The 15,430-nt window shown below is 35.4% G+C and overlaps 1 protein-coding gene across 1 annotated transcript in view; it reads left to right on the top strand.

Annotated features, from left to right (window-relative positions):
* USP7 (ubiquitin specific peptidase 7) overlaps window positions 1-15,430 on the top strand; it is a 96,921-nt gene that overhangs the window by 35,375 nt on the left and 46,116 nt on the right. The window lies entirely within an intron of this gene.

Here is a 15,430-nt window from a genome sequence, read left to right as displayed (position 1 = left end):
ATGCTTATAAGCTATACTTAGGCTAGGCTGTGTTTGTTTTGGATTTGGGAGATGGCAGTACAACTTATTAAAGCCAAAAAAAATTCTCTTTCTCTTTAGACAAAGTACACAAAGACCTAAACTAAAGTTGCCCCAGCCAACATAATGTTAAGTACATTATAGATAAATCCCAACTAAAAGTAAAAATTTTAGAAAAAAGTTCAACCATGCCTGGTGAACAGTTTCTTTTTAATTTGTGTTCTTTTTTTCTGTTATGTGTGCTTTGGTCAGAACTTGTGAATTCATTGGTATAGAATAGTTTCATATTACCAGTTGCAAATTGAGGGCAGAGGTCTTTTGCTTTTTACATCTCTAGCACTTAGCATAATATGTCCTTATTAAATGATTATTAATTGATTGATGGGTAACTGTTCTCTTATGGTCTTTGAGAGCTCCCTAAGAACACTGAGAGATTAAGTGATTTACTCAGAATCACACAGTGATACAGTGATACATCTGTCATTCTGTATGCTATTTCATCAGGCATTTCATCAGTTCATTGGGCCTTGAGGATGCAGAGGCAAAAATGAAACTTTAAGAGTAAGAAAAAAGAACTTACATCCCACCAAGAGAGATTGTGTTTTCATATACATATATTTTAAATGAACACAATATATTGTGGACAGGGGAGGATATGGAGGAATTGTCAGTGAACAATGCAGATGATGCACATGTAGGTATAGATGAGGGCTTCTTAAACTTTTTCCACTAGGTGACCCCTTTACACTGCATTTGTTGGAACTGTGGCCTGAGGGCATGCACAGTGCAAAGTGCACATGCTTTGTGGTCAGATCTAAGGCTGTAGTGAAGTTGAGTGATGCAACATGGACAAGCACTGCCAGAAACACCTCAGATTCATTATGCATTTGATTTTGAATTATTTCTGGTCTTTGTGCATTCAGAAATATTTTACTGTTGCAAAATTTTTTTTGCAATCCACTGGATGGGGAGGATCAAGAAAGAGGGTACTTGAGCTGAGCTTTGAAGAAAACTAGGGATTTTAAGGGAGTGCAGGGGGATGATATGGAATATCTTGTGAGTTTTGCAAGAACAAACTCAAAAAATTGGTGTGAAGAAAGTTCAAATGTATAATAAATAAGTTAGAAAAAGTAAGTTAGAGTCATATTCTAAAAGACTTTCCTCTTCCAATGTCCCTCTCTTCCCAGTCAGTCCCTTATACTCACAACCTAGGGTGTATCTCAACTCATTCTTACCCTTCATGTCTAATCTGTTGCCAGAGCTTGTCGATTTTCACCTTGCAACATCACAAACATAACCCCTTCTCTTATCACCTTATACCTGTATTATTACAATAGCCTGTTGTTGAATCTTCTTGTCTACATCTTAACTCCTTGACACACATACTAACCATATCACTATCATTCAAGACCTTATATATTCCTTACATATTCATTCAATCTTGAGCAAGATACCCTCCACTCCAGGCTTTTTCTTTAGCTACCCCCTGTCTTGTAATGCTCTCCCTCATCTCCATCCACTGGCTTCAGGGTTGGGTTTTTGTTGTGTGTGTGTGTGTGTGTGTGTTTTGTTTTTTTAACAAAGTCCTGAAAGTCTGACAGTTCATTAAATGTCCTTTTTTTTCCCCCATTCAGGATTATGCTTAGCTTTGATGGGTATGATATTTTCAGCTGGAACTCCAGTTTTTTTGCTCTTCAGTATGTAGTATTCCAAGACCTACTGTCTTTTAGTGTCACTGCTGCTAGGTCTTACGTGATTTTAATTATGGCACCACCATATTTAAATTATTATTGATTTCTGGCTTTCCCCTTGCCCAATTCTGATTTTCATTTTCTTCCCTAAGATTCTGGCTCTCCTTTTAATTGGTTGACTTTCTTTTCGTAATCTTGTTTTTCTTGGATTTTTTTTTTTATTCGTTTTTCCTCAGTCTCTCTCATTTGATTTTCTTAAAGTTCTGTGAATTCTTTTTGGGCTGGTGACCATTTGACATTACTTTTTGGGGTAGAAGAGAATTTCTTTGCTTCAGTATCCTCTGAAGATGAACCCCAGTCTTCTCTATTCCCATAGTAACTCTCTGTGATTGGAGTCTTTCTCCTTTGCCTCTGCATATTTTTTTTATTTGTAATAGCTTGGTATTTTTAAGCACCTCTAGTTCAGGCGTATGGGGTGGGGAGTGGAGCCTCCGACCTCAGATCCTCATTTAGTTCTCCTCTTTGGCCTGAAACATAAACCAAGATCTCCAGCCTCCAGGCCCTGCCCACTGCTTCTGCACTCAACCCCTGTGGGCACTGGTTCTTTCTTGCTGTGCACCACTCTCCCTCCCCCCATTTCCCCCAGCGTCTTCAAGGCACAGCTGGGTCTGGTGTTCCTTATTAGCAGAGGTTCCCTCAATCTTCCCCGACTCCCCATACTGCCCCTGTGGTAAAAGTTCCTGACTGACCAAGGCGGCCTCCCAGCTTAGTTGACCCCAAGGTTTGCCACTTGTTTAAGTGGATCTAGGACCTATACCTGGAGGTGTTTACTCTTCATAAAGACCAAAACTCATCCTGGGATTTTTCTTCATATCTTCTCCAATTGTCCCAAGAAGCCCCCTGCCCTGTTTTGTCTCTACTCTTCTTTTATTTTCAGTGCTACGTTCTTCCTAAGGCGCTATTTCATCTCTTGTAGAGGAAGGTCTGGCTGGAGCTTAGAATGTTCTGACCCACTCTACCAGAATCCTCCTCTCTTGGTTCTTTTGAAAAATAAGTTACCCTTTCTTTGGTTTTCCTGAATTGATGGTTTTGGCTTTAGCTCTAAAAAAAAATCATTTTAGTTAATTATCCTTTAACCAATAGATTTTCTATAATTGTGAATTATTTTATATGCTCTAGTTGTGCCAGGTGTTTTTAGACACACACACACCATTAGAGTGTAAACTGCCAGTGCAGTTTGGAAATTGTTGCCTTATCCTGCTTGTTTGCCAGTGAGGTTGTTAACTTATGCCCTTTTGTATCTTTCTCATTCAACAAAAGCAGTGACAAAACTCAGAGCTTTGAAATTGGCAGATCTCAGGTACCACCTGAATTTACATGTTTATTCTTTCACGTGGTGTAGTAGTGCCCCTATGCCCATCATACATCTGTTGCTAATCCTCCTTATTTTCTCTGTGTGTTTTGAGTACTAGCTTGTAAAATTCATAATGAATAAAGGGATGCCATTCTTTTAGGGCTATTTGTTAGGCACCATTCTTAATGCTGATCTTCCTATATTTACTACTGCATTTGCCAATTAATATTTTGCATGTGTGCTTTAAATAAACTACAGTTCTTTGTCTTAAAAAAATTTTTTTTTAAACCAATTTTAATAGTAGAGAAGAGGGAAGAGTGGCTTTTTTGAAGGGGGTTTACTAATCTGATGAAATTGATCTAGCATGCTTCAAACCTTTCATAGACATTAATGGTGTGGTAGTTAATGTTAGGCAGATAACTGAGTTGCGTAAGTAGACCAGGCTGGTCTCTTTTTTGACGTTTTGGGGAGGCAGTGTGTGAGCTAGTTATAAAGTATAACCGGGTTAGAGCAGAGACGTGAATTCTAGGATCTGGAAATCACAAAGGGGAGAATTTGTTGTTGTTGTTTTTTAGTAGCTGTGAGATTGACAGAGTGGGAAAAAGCAGCTTTTTATTTATTTTTAAAAATTTGTTTATTTTTAGTTTTCAACATTCATTTCCACAAGATTTTGAGTTACAAATTTTCTCCCTGTCTTTCCCCTACCCCCCACCCCAAAACAGCGATTCTACTGAATGCCCTTTCCCCCAATCTGCTTTCCCTTATATCCTCTCCCATTCCCCTTCTGACTTTCTAGTAGGGCAAGATGGATTTCTATACCCCAGTGCCTGTATAACTTATTTCCCAGTTGCATGTAAAAAGAAAAAAAAATTTGTATATATATATATATATATATATATTTTTTTTTTTAACGTTTGATTTTAAAACTTTGATTTCTAGATTCTTCCCCTTCTTCCCTTGTCACTCACCCCTACTGGGAGGAAAAGCAATTCAGTATAGGTTATACATGTATAGTTACGCAAAACATTTCCATAGTAGATATATTGTGAAAGAATGACTGTATTTCCCTCCATCCTATTCTGTCCCCCACTATTTTCTGCTTTGACACTGTCCCTTTTCAAAAGTGTGTGTTTCTAACTACCCTCCCCCCCCAATCTGCCTTCCCTTCTATCATCCCCCCTCTTATCCTCTTCCCCTCTACTTTCCTGTAGTGTAAGATACCCAATTTAGTGTGTATATTATTTCCTCCTTAAGCCAAATTCAATGAGAGTAAGGTTGACCCATTCCCTTTCACCTTTCTGCTCTTCCCCTCCATTGTAACAGTTTTCTCTTGCCTCTTTTATATGAGGTAATTTACCCTATTCTATCTCTCCATATCTCCTCTCATTATATTTCTCTCTCACCTCTTAATTTATTTTTTAGATATCATCTCTTACTATTCAGTTGATCCTGTGCCTTCTGTCTATGTATACATGTACATATTCACACCCTCACTTATATATTTATATACACCTATACACATATATATGTATACATATATATTCCCTTCCACTGTCCTCATACTGAGAAAAGTCTCATGAGTTACAATCATCATTTTACCATGTAGGAATGTAAATAGTTCAATTTTAACAAGTTCCTTATGATTTCTTTTCCCTGTTTACCTTCTCATGCTTCTCTTCTTGTATTTGAAAGTCCAATTTTCTATTGAACTCTGGTTTTTTCACCAAGAATACTTGGAAGTCTTCTATTTCAATTAATGACCATATTTTCCCCTGAAACATTATACTCAGTTTTGCTGGGAGGTGATTTTTGGTTTTAATCCTAGCTCCTTTGACCTCCAGGATATCATATTCTAAGCCCTTTGATTCCTTAATGCAGAAGTTGCTGGATCTTGTGTTATCCTGATTGTGTATCCACAATACTCAAATTGTTTTTTCCTTACTGCTTGTAATATTTTCTCCTTGACCTGGGAACTCTGGAATTTGGCTCTTTTCTTTTTGGGATCTTTTTCAAGAGGTGATCAGTGAATTCTTTCAATTTCTGTTTTGCCCTCTGGTTCTGAAATATCAGGGCAATTTTCCTTGAGAATGATTTCTAGGTTCTTTATTTGATCATGGCTTTCAGGTAGCCAAATAATTTTTAAATTAATTATCTGTCCTGGATCTGTTTTCCAGGTCAGTGGTTTTTCCAGTGAGATATTTCACATTGTCCTTCCATTCTTTTATTTGTTTGGATCTGTTTTATAGTATCTTGATTTCTCATAAAGTCATTATCTTCCATTTTCTCCAATCTAATTTTGAAGGAATCTATTCTCTTTAGTGAGGTTTTTCTTTTTCCATCTGGCAAATTCAGCTTTTTAAGGCATTCTTCTCCTCATTGTTTATTTTGGGCCTCTTTTGCTATTTGAGTTAGTCTATTTTTTAGGTGTTATTTTCTTGATTCAGGTTGTTGATGCGCTTTGCGTGATTTTCTTGCATCATTCTCCTTTCTCTTCCCAGTTTTTCCTGTGCTTCTTTTACTTGATTTTCAAAGTTCTTCTTGAGCTCCTCCATGGCCTGTAACTGGTTCATATTTTTCTTGGAAGCTTTTGGTGCAGGAGTTCTGACTTTGTTGTCTTCCTCCTGTTCCATGCTTTGATCCTTTTTGTCTCCAAAAAAGGATTCTGTGGTCTGTTTGTGCTTCCTCTGCTTGCTCATATTGCCAGTCAGTTACTTAACTTTTGAACTCTTTGCCATGGTAGAACTCTGCTTCCGGAGAGGAGAGAGCTGTGTCCCAAATCGCTGGGGTTTTCACAGTTGTCAGAGGGCCAAGGAGGGTACCTTCTCTACAAACACCACACTGGCAAACTAACGTTTCTCATCCTAGGACCACTACCCAAGACTGTGACTCAGATCTGTAGGCCAGGAGCTCCTGAGGCAACCAGGAGGCAGACTCAGCCTCTTGCCCTGGGGGCAGTGGCCAGACTGTTCCCTTCCTTTCCAACAGAGTTCCTGACTGACCTTTTACTTTCTTTTTGGCATTTATGGGTTGAGATGTCTGGAAACCATCACAGCTGCTGGTGGTTCACTCTCCTGAAGTCTGTTCCAGCTGCTGCTCCCTCCTTTGAAAGCAGCATTTTAAATGCAAATGAAAGTTAAGCAGTTTTTTTGAGCTGAGTTCATAAAAGAAAATTAAGATCTAGTGACGCTGATATCAGATTTTTAAGGGAAAGTTTTAAAAGCTAACAGCTAGTTAAAGTTGAAATAAGGTTTTTGAAATATATTTTTATCATTAAAGTGAAAATTAGTGCTTAGAAATTTGAGAGAGTTTTGAGCAGAGACTGAATCAAAGTGCACTTTTTGTTTTGGACAAAAGCACCACATAGTTGGTGACAATATTCCCCTAGCTTTTAAGTTGAGGGTGTTTTTGTTTTGTGGTGTAAATATTTTTTTCCCAAAGCTTTACTCTGCAAACTTAAAAGTTATGAAATTATTTGAAATGAACAAATTATAATTTTTTTCTTTGCCTTCTTCATCTGCTAGTAAATTTCAAATGCCGAATTAGTGGTAATACTATCATTTCCATAGCAATAGACAGATCTTCTTGCATGAGTTAGTAGTTCTGTACTTATGACATCACAAATGGAAGCTAGTGGGAAGAGAAAGCCTCAGCATCTTCAATAATAGTGGAGGAAATACAGATCTTAAACTGGCCAAGTATAGGCCTTTTGTGTATGTGTTATATCTACTCCAGAGTAAAAGCTCTTCTTTAAAAAGGTACTTTGTGCTTTTTTTATGTGTATGTCTTTATATATTCAAATTGCAAATGATTTATTTTCCCAAAGAATTCCCCTCAATAATTGAAAGTATTTTCTGCTTATGTTTGGGTCTTGTGGATTTGTTTTGGAACTCTAATTGGCTTGTTCCGTTTTCCACAGAAATAGGATCTGTCTGTAACCTAATATTATGGGTAGGATTTTATATAAGTATTTTATGATAAGATTTACATATGAACTTTCACTTTATTTACTCTAACTGTGTTAAGATTGTTATGCTTGTGATATCTAAAAGTTGAATATTAACAAAATCAGGAGACCTGTTTTTAGCTGTTTGGGCTAATCAGCTATAACTTACTTGGTCAAGAAAATTTGAACTAAATAAAGGTTAAGATTGGCAAGTGGAAACCATTTAAATTATTAATTAGCATAGTTGTATTTATTTAAATGGAAAATTTGTAATTATTCTTTTTGAAAGAATATTGTATACATGAGACATTTCTAGAATCTCAGAAGTTAATCATATTTTGTTATTGTGTTCATAGAATTTTCTATGAGTGAACTCTGATTTATCAAATTGCTACAAATTATTTTAATCATTAGTTTTCTGGCTGAACCATCGTAGCTTATTTGTGGACTTTTTTTTCTTAACCAGTTACCTGTCCAATACTTGTTATAAATTGGGGTCACAGCAGTTTAATGTTAACTTCTAGTAGGATACCTGGTTGAGTTAGTATACCCACAGACTAACCCCATTGGGACCAGCCAACTTTATCTCAAAAGCAACTGAATAAAGAAGGTAGTGAAGCTAGTAGCATTGTTTTAATATATTATCATATTATTCAGATGATAGGAGCAATTTCATTAATGACCTGTTGTATTTATCAGTTTTTATAGCATAAATTTGGGTTTCTGGTGAGTGTATATAAATAACATCAATTAAATAAGACATGGAATTTCCAACATATTCAATTTTTTGTAACAAATCTGCCAGAGTAATGGGAATAAATTAATTGTTATTATTCAGTAAACTTTCCTATACAATTTACATATTCATTTTTTTCTTTGAAGTTTTTTTGTTATAATAAATTCTTTTTGGTATTAGGTAATAAAAATAGTAAATTTGTTTTCATATCATGATGATATTATAACTTGTAGCAAGATTATTTTTCTCCCTGGAAAAGTTCTAATTTATACTTGTAGATGCAAGTGTTAAGCCCTTATCAATTAAGATATGGAGGTTAAGGGCAAATTGCTGGTATATAATTATAGTAATATTATAATTATGCATTAAGGGGAAGCAGATGAAGGGAAAAACCATTTATATAACACCTATGTTCCAGGCAGTATGAGCAGTTTTTACAGATATTATTTGATCCTCACAACAACCTGTGAACTAGATGATCATTTTTTCCATTTTGCATTGGAGGAAACTGAGGCAAACAAAAAAACTTGCCCAGGGTCCCAAATGACACCAGGCCTGGTGCTCTGTCCATGGGGCTAGAATACCAGCAGCTTCCCCTTCCCCTACTCCCCCACCACACATATGATGGATGTGCAAGTTACTTAACCTTTCAATGCCTTCAAGCAACTCACAAGAGTATTATAGCAGTGTGTGTTAATTGCCTTCACTGGATAATGAAATTTAATGTTTTCATTATACCTAGCATCAAACATTAATTTTTTGTGATATAATCATTTCCATTTTGAATCATGTAAGTCAAATACATAAAACTATATTATTTATGGTAGACACTATGTAACTGGTTTCTTCCTGTTGTTTACTTTTGTATGTTTTCTGAGGAATTGGACCTTCTCAGCATTTAATGTTATTTTAATTCTATTTTTTGATATCTATATAAGTTGTAGTACTTGTTTGCAGCCAGGAAACCAGTCCAACTCTTTTTGTAACTTCCTGGTAACACAGGCCATGTTTTCCTCATTAATACACTGATATTATAAATTGGGGCTTTTAGGGCAATGACAGACATGATCCTCAGATAAAATAATAAGGTTATGCCATAATTATTCATCTTGCTACCATAAATTTTTATATTTTGTTCCTATGTCATCTATTTCAGATTGAGTATTTTTGGTATTTTCTGGATTTTAGGATATTTCGTTATGAAGCTATATTTTGGAGGTGTCATGTTAGAACAACTCTGTGGAATAAATGGTTGATATGTTTTCTGTTAAGTCCATTATACTTTTTTAATAGAGGCAATCCTAAGTAGAACCAGAGAGACCTAAGTTTCTTAGAATTATACTTTTATAAGTGCATGATTTTTAATTCTTTGTGGATTGGTATGCACATTTAGATCTTATTTCTTATCACATGCATCAAGTACGGTAGTAAGATTAAAGAATCAATCCTACAAACATTTAAAATAGTACAACACTCAGATTATTTTTGTTTTGACTTGCTTAGTTATTCACAAACTCTATAATGATCTGGCTCCCCCTGCCCCCCACCTGCATATTAATTGTCTAAAATGTGCCAAAACAATTCTAAGCTCTATGGTGGGAGAGAGAATACACCCAGTCTCTTGCCCAGAGGGATTAAATAATTTATTTGGGTTGAGACTCTCTTCCATTTACATACTTTTAAGTACCAAATGTTTCCCAAATAGTAAATTCAGTAAGAATATATAGGAGAGAACTGTGGAGTGGAATTTTTCAGAGAATATTTTATTTGGAGAATATGGGACTTGGATAATTCTGAAAGAGAACTTTAACATAATTTAGAATCTGAATTAAAATGGTACTTAGAAAGATAGGCTTGGGGTAGAGAATTCTCAAGAGAGGATTAAGCTTTGGACTGTGAGGAATGAATGAGTACTCTGTGATAAACAGTAAACATGAGTCTGTAATTTATATATAATTGAGAGTTACTTGGGGGCACTGAGAATGCACCAATCATTATGTGACAAACAGTACTTGAACCCAGATCTTCCTGATTTTGAAGTCAGGTTTGTCTCCCTCACCACACTTACTCTTTGAGAATAATTGGAAAGGTCAGTTGGGGCTATGTTATGGAGTCTTTCAATACTAGACTAAGATTTTATGATTATGAAGCTATCGATTTGTTTGACCTGGTTAAAATCTTCCTAAAGAAAGCATTTCAGTCTGATCCCTTGTTCTCAAGCATCAGACAAGAGGGTGGTTTGGAACAGGAATCTTCAGGCAGGTGGGCACTGTGCAGGGGACTGATAATAGTAACCCAGACATCTCATGATAAGGGCCAGGACTGTGGTTATTATAGAAGTATGCTGTAAGTGAAAAACAAAAGACAGGGAGTCAGGCATAGGTTCTGCTCTGATCTGACATTAACTTTCTGTGTGACAGGTCACTCTATTTTGTTGGACATTCCTCATGGTTAAAATTAGAATGTAAGATTTTATGGTAGCTAAGGTTCTAACCAACTTTAAATTCCATTTTTTTTTTTTAATGGTTGCATGTGAGGCTATAGAGAATGTAAAAGATTGTAGATGAAAGGAGACAGTGAATAAAAGAGTCAGAGGCACTTTTTTTAGAGCCTTAAGTCTGACAGAAACCTGATGACAGAAAACTGTTATCCAGATACGAGAGAGAAAGTAATGACTTCTGTTATATGTGCTAGCTTTAAGATGATGGTGGACTTTTCCACATCTAGCAAATAGTTATAGACAGACCTGCAAGGGAAACGTTAATGATATTAAAGATTCCATGGATAATAAGAATGATAGCTAGAGCTAGAAGGGATCCCCCAGCACATCTATTCTAGTTCTTTCATTTTTTACAGATGAGGATACTGAAGTTAATGGAGGTTAAGTGAATTGCCCAAGGTCACACAGGTAGTAAGTAAGTGTCAGAGGTTGGATTTAAACATCTGCTGAATCCAGTCAGTGTTCTTTCCACAATCTTCTGAAGATGCAGTATGAACTGTCTCTCTCTCTCTCTCTCACACACACACACACACACACAAAGAGAACCCTATACCAATAAAATTACAGATCTTTAATCTAAGACCTCTAATTAAATCTAAATTTAAGATATGTTTTTACTTCCAAATCTGTTGTGTATAAAGCCTGGGTGCAGCCTACAACTGGTATTATTTTTCTAGATAGATAAATGTTTTCCTCTTTCAAATCATTACAGATACTTATTTGCAAATAAAACTATTTTAAGGGTGTAGTAGTCTACCAAAGTCTATTGTCAAAAAGAATTGGAGGCCTAATTCTTTTGGTAAAGGTTAGTCTCCATGAATTTGTATTTCTGTGGTTCTATGAGTTGAACAGTGTGATGTGCTAAAGAGGACTGAAAGGTGGGGAAGAGCCCTCTACATCATGCCAAACTTACTGAATGAAGTTACACTTATAAGAAAGGAACATCAGGTTAGAAGTCTTAGAGGTGAAGTATGGAATGATAAGGTCAAAGCTAACCTACTAGAATTCTTAGGATAAAATGAAGTAATATGAGATTTATGTAGTGCTTTATAAATGTTAGCTATTTTGTTATTAGATGAGAAGGTAATGAGGTGTGCTCAGAAGGTATCACAGGAACCTGGGGAGAAGTTACCCAAACAGGAGGTAATCCACAATGTCAGGTGCTACCCAGAGGATGAGGAGAGGCCCAGGCAACCCCATTTTATTTCTTTTTTTAAGGTGGTTATTAACCTTAGAAAGAGGAGTTTGCTAGTGGTAAAGACTGAAGCTGTATCCTAGTAGGTTAAGTGACATTGGTATGAGGAGTAGAGGCAATGAATGTAGGTAGATGATTTTCAGAAAATTCAGAAAATCCCAGGCCTGTTGCCCTCTTGGCATTCCTTCAGAGAGACTCAGACAGATTGAAACTTCCTTTCTTGATTTTACATGAGCAAGTATCTCCCAACACTAACTAAATGCTTAAAGCTATATTTATAGCTAACAGCTATTATTCCTTCCCAATTTAATCAGAAGCTGACTTCTCCACACACAATCTCATCACACTCATAGGTCAGAATTTATTTAATCAGCCTGCCCAGTACTCTTATGAACACAGATTTCAATCTGGGTCCATACCTATCCATAACTTGCCTAAAGCTAGGTTTAATGACTCACTAATGATCACAGGTTAATAATTGTCAGCGGCAACATTTGACCCCCAGTTTTCTGATTTCCAAATTTACTACTCTATAAAAGATGTCCTGTTGCTTTTCCTAAAACGATAAGATACACTTCAGTCTTTCAGAGGTTTTTATTGGCTACTCCTGTTGATAGAGTTTTATTTATGAGGCTTTCTCAGTCTAGTCCTGTTATTGGGCCTTTACTATAAGCCTTTCAGCTTGAGAAAATGTATACCCACTGGGTTAGTCTTTGTGAATTCAAAGTTACTACTACACAGCAATGAGGAACCAAAAATGTAGCTTTTATTGTAAAATATCTGTGTGAATGCAGATAATATGTGTTAAATGTGAAGAGATCTGCTGATTGCTTAAATTGGAACTATGGTTCTAAAGCATGTAATAGAAGGCATCCTGAACTGGAAATGACATCTGACTTCTAATGCCAGCTTTGGCCTTCCAGATTTGGCATTTGGCTCACTAAAAATAAATCATTCAATTTCTGTAAGCCTCAGTTTTCCTGGTAAAATGATATGTTGGGCCTAGATTTTTCCTGAAAGTTTTCTCTAACTCTGAGACTGAACAGTGAAGTTCAGAACAAATCAGAAAGAATTCTGTGAGTGAATGATAATGATGAAACCACCACCAAAATTTCTGGGATGTTGCCAAATCTTCCCTCAGGTAGAAAAATTAACATTTACAACTAGAAAAGGAGAGATGTAATAAACTGAACACTAATTTTTAAAAATTAAAATTAAACCCAAAGAACGTGCAGAAAAGGTATTGAAAGTTAGAAGTAAATATGTTGGAAACCAAAAAGGCTATAGAAATGATCAAACCAAAAGCTATTTTTTCAAAGACTAACAGAATTGGCAAATTGATTAAAAGAAAGGGCAGAAAATCCTGTCAACAAAATAGCAAATGAACAAGGTAAAATCACAGCAAAACCAGAAGAAATAAAAAGAATTAAACTATAGCTGTGCTTAGTGTAGGTTCTATTAACACAGCTGATGACACAAAAAAAAGTAGAGAAATACCCTCAGAAAACACACAGATGACCAAATAGAGATCTTTAAAAATATCTCTTGAGACTTTCAGAAATTAAAATGGAACTCAGCGTGAAAGAAATTTTAAAAAGAACAGTTAGTTAAGTGCACACAGATTTTCAAGAACTCTACCTACTATAAATAATATAAATGAGACATGTGGTCCCACTACTTAAATAAGGGAAAGATAAGGCAAAGGAGAACCAATATCATTTTAAAATTTAAAATAATATCCCATCAAACAGATTTTTAAAGAAATTCCTTCCTATCTCATTTCATTTATCTCAAGTCATGGGATCATAAATTTAGGGTTGGATGGTACCTCAGAGGTAGTGTAATCAGAATTCAATGCCTTCATTTTATCAGTAGGGAAACTGAGGCATGGGCTAGGTAAGTGACCCTAGTAATTCGATGACACAAATAGAGCTGGAATTTCAATGCTGGTCATCTGATTCCAAATACAGTGCTCTTTTATTGCCATTCTTTTCTTTGTCTATAAAGTAGGCATGATAATTTACACTATACTTCTGTACACTTTCTGTTTAGAGGACCTTAGAAGAAAATTTTGTGTATTTCAAGAAAGTTATTTTAGCAGTACTCATATCAATACAAGGTATTTTATATAAATGTAATCTCATCATTTGATATGGATGCATTGTTACTCAGTTTAAAATAATTGTAAATTAGACATGAAAAAGAAACATTTCACATGCACTTTTAAACATCTTTGTCTTCGATGTATAGAACATTAATTCAGATAATACCTTCATTTATATTAAAGGTATAATAATAATTGTAGCTTGAGAAAGGGAACACAAGACAGTTTATAATATGAATTTGGGAAAACTTTGTGTGGTATTAATATTGTAAAAGCAGAATTTTTTTTTACCTCTTGGTACTATAAAGTCACCCAAGAAGCTGGCAAGCCTGTATTTAAAGTAATGCTGTCCGTGGTGCTGAAAGCCATTGCTCTTTCAGTAGTCTTCAAAGTGTATGAGAGAAATAGATAATTAATGCATATATCTAATTTTAAAAGACTTGTTTATAATTTATAAATAATAATAGGACATTGGATTTGTAACTGTATTTTTTGTTAGAGAAAGTATTTGACATTTGTTCACCATTAGGGATGATGAGTGCAGATTGTTGTGAATTCAAATGAAATGTAGCCAGAGGAGGTTCCACAGCATTGCTCATGTGTTGACATAGGAGTTTTAGTCTTTGAAAGTCATCTTTTTAAATTCACAAATGGCATGTTTCATTTATATTACTTTTGTTTACCTAAGCATTTGTTAACCCAAGTTTTGATGACACTTCAGATGATCTGAAAATACTCTTTGAGCATCAAATTAAAGCAGCATCTAAATCTCTACTTCCTTCAACCCCAACTCCAGTAAAAACAAAAAGCATCCAAATAAAAGTACACATTCCTTTACTTTGTATGATATATTGATTCATTTATGAATTAGGTGTCCAGTAAAATTTGTTGGTGATACGATGGTACTTCATCTCCCTGGGTATAAAGCACCTGGCAGTGAGATTACAAGTATTTGTTCCATTAGTGATTTTTTTAAAAGCCAATCTATAAAACACTATGGTAACTTTTTTGAAAAAGTTGAGTGTAGAATGGTTCAGTTTGAACCATCTTCAAGTCCTAGTTTTCTGACTAATGGCAAATTAATTTACCTATTTGAGCTTGTTTCCAGATTCGAAAAGGGGTAATAATCTGCCTACTCAGCCTCATTGTAAGGGGAGCAGATAAGAGTGCTGGAGTCAAAAAGACTCATCTTCCACAGTTCAAATCTGACACCCATCACTTGCAAACTGTGTGACCCTGGGCAAGTCACTTAGCCCTGTTTGCCTCACTTCCTCATCTGTAAAATGAACTGGAGAAGGAAATGGCAAACCACTCTGGTATCTCTGAGAAAAGCTCAAATGAGGTTATAGAGAATGGGACGTGACTGGAAAATAGTTTAACCAACTGTCTCATTGTATTGTCAGGGTCAAATGAGATAAATGTAAAATTATAGATGTGATATTTTATGTTATAATATTATTACTGTTTCTTGGAGAATTTATGGGCATTCAGTTTAACAAGTTAACTAGTTTTTTGCTCCCATTTTTCATCGATGTTTTATAGTTTTTCTGAATCTAAGTTTCTAATAGTGTCTCTGGAAACAACTTCATTATCATGAATAGAGAACTTCCTCTGGGGCCAGGAAAAGCAGTCCTCCCACTGACTTTGTTATGTTATGCCCAATCTTGAGCAAGTCATTTAACTGCTCTGGACAATTAAGAATGAAGAAGATGCCAACCTGCATTTATAAAAGGGAAGTTTTTTCACTGGGAACCTCAGCTACAGAAAAGCCAGTTTACTTTAGATTACTTTAAAAAATTGTGCTTTTTATATTAGTAAATATATAATAAAGTTGAGTAAAGCATTCAAAAATGGCCATTTTTGGCCATATTACTTTTTTATTAGTCTAT

This window comes from Petaurus breviceps, unplaced genomic scaffold (genome assembly GCF_028583685.1).
Source record: "Petaurus breviceps papuanus isolate PSGF00001 unplaced genomic scaffold, PetGlider_PUasm1.0 118, whole genome shotgun sequence".
In the NCBI taxonomy this organism is placed as follows: domain Eukaryota; kingdom Metazoa; phylum Chordata; class Mammalia; order Diprotodontia; family Petauridae; genus Petaurus; species Petaurus breviceps.
The sequence above is the reverse complement of the archived record's forward strand: the minus strand, read 5'-3'. Positions and strand labels throughout refer to the sequence as shown.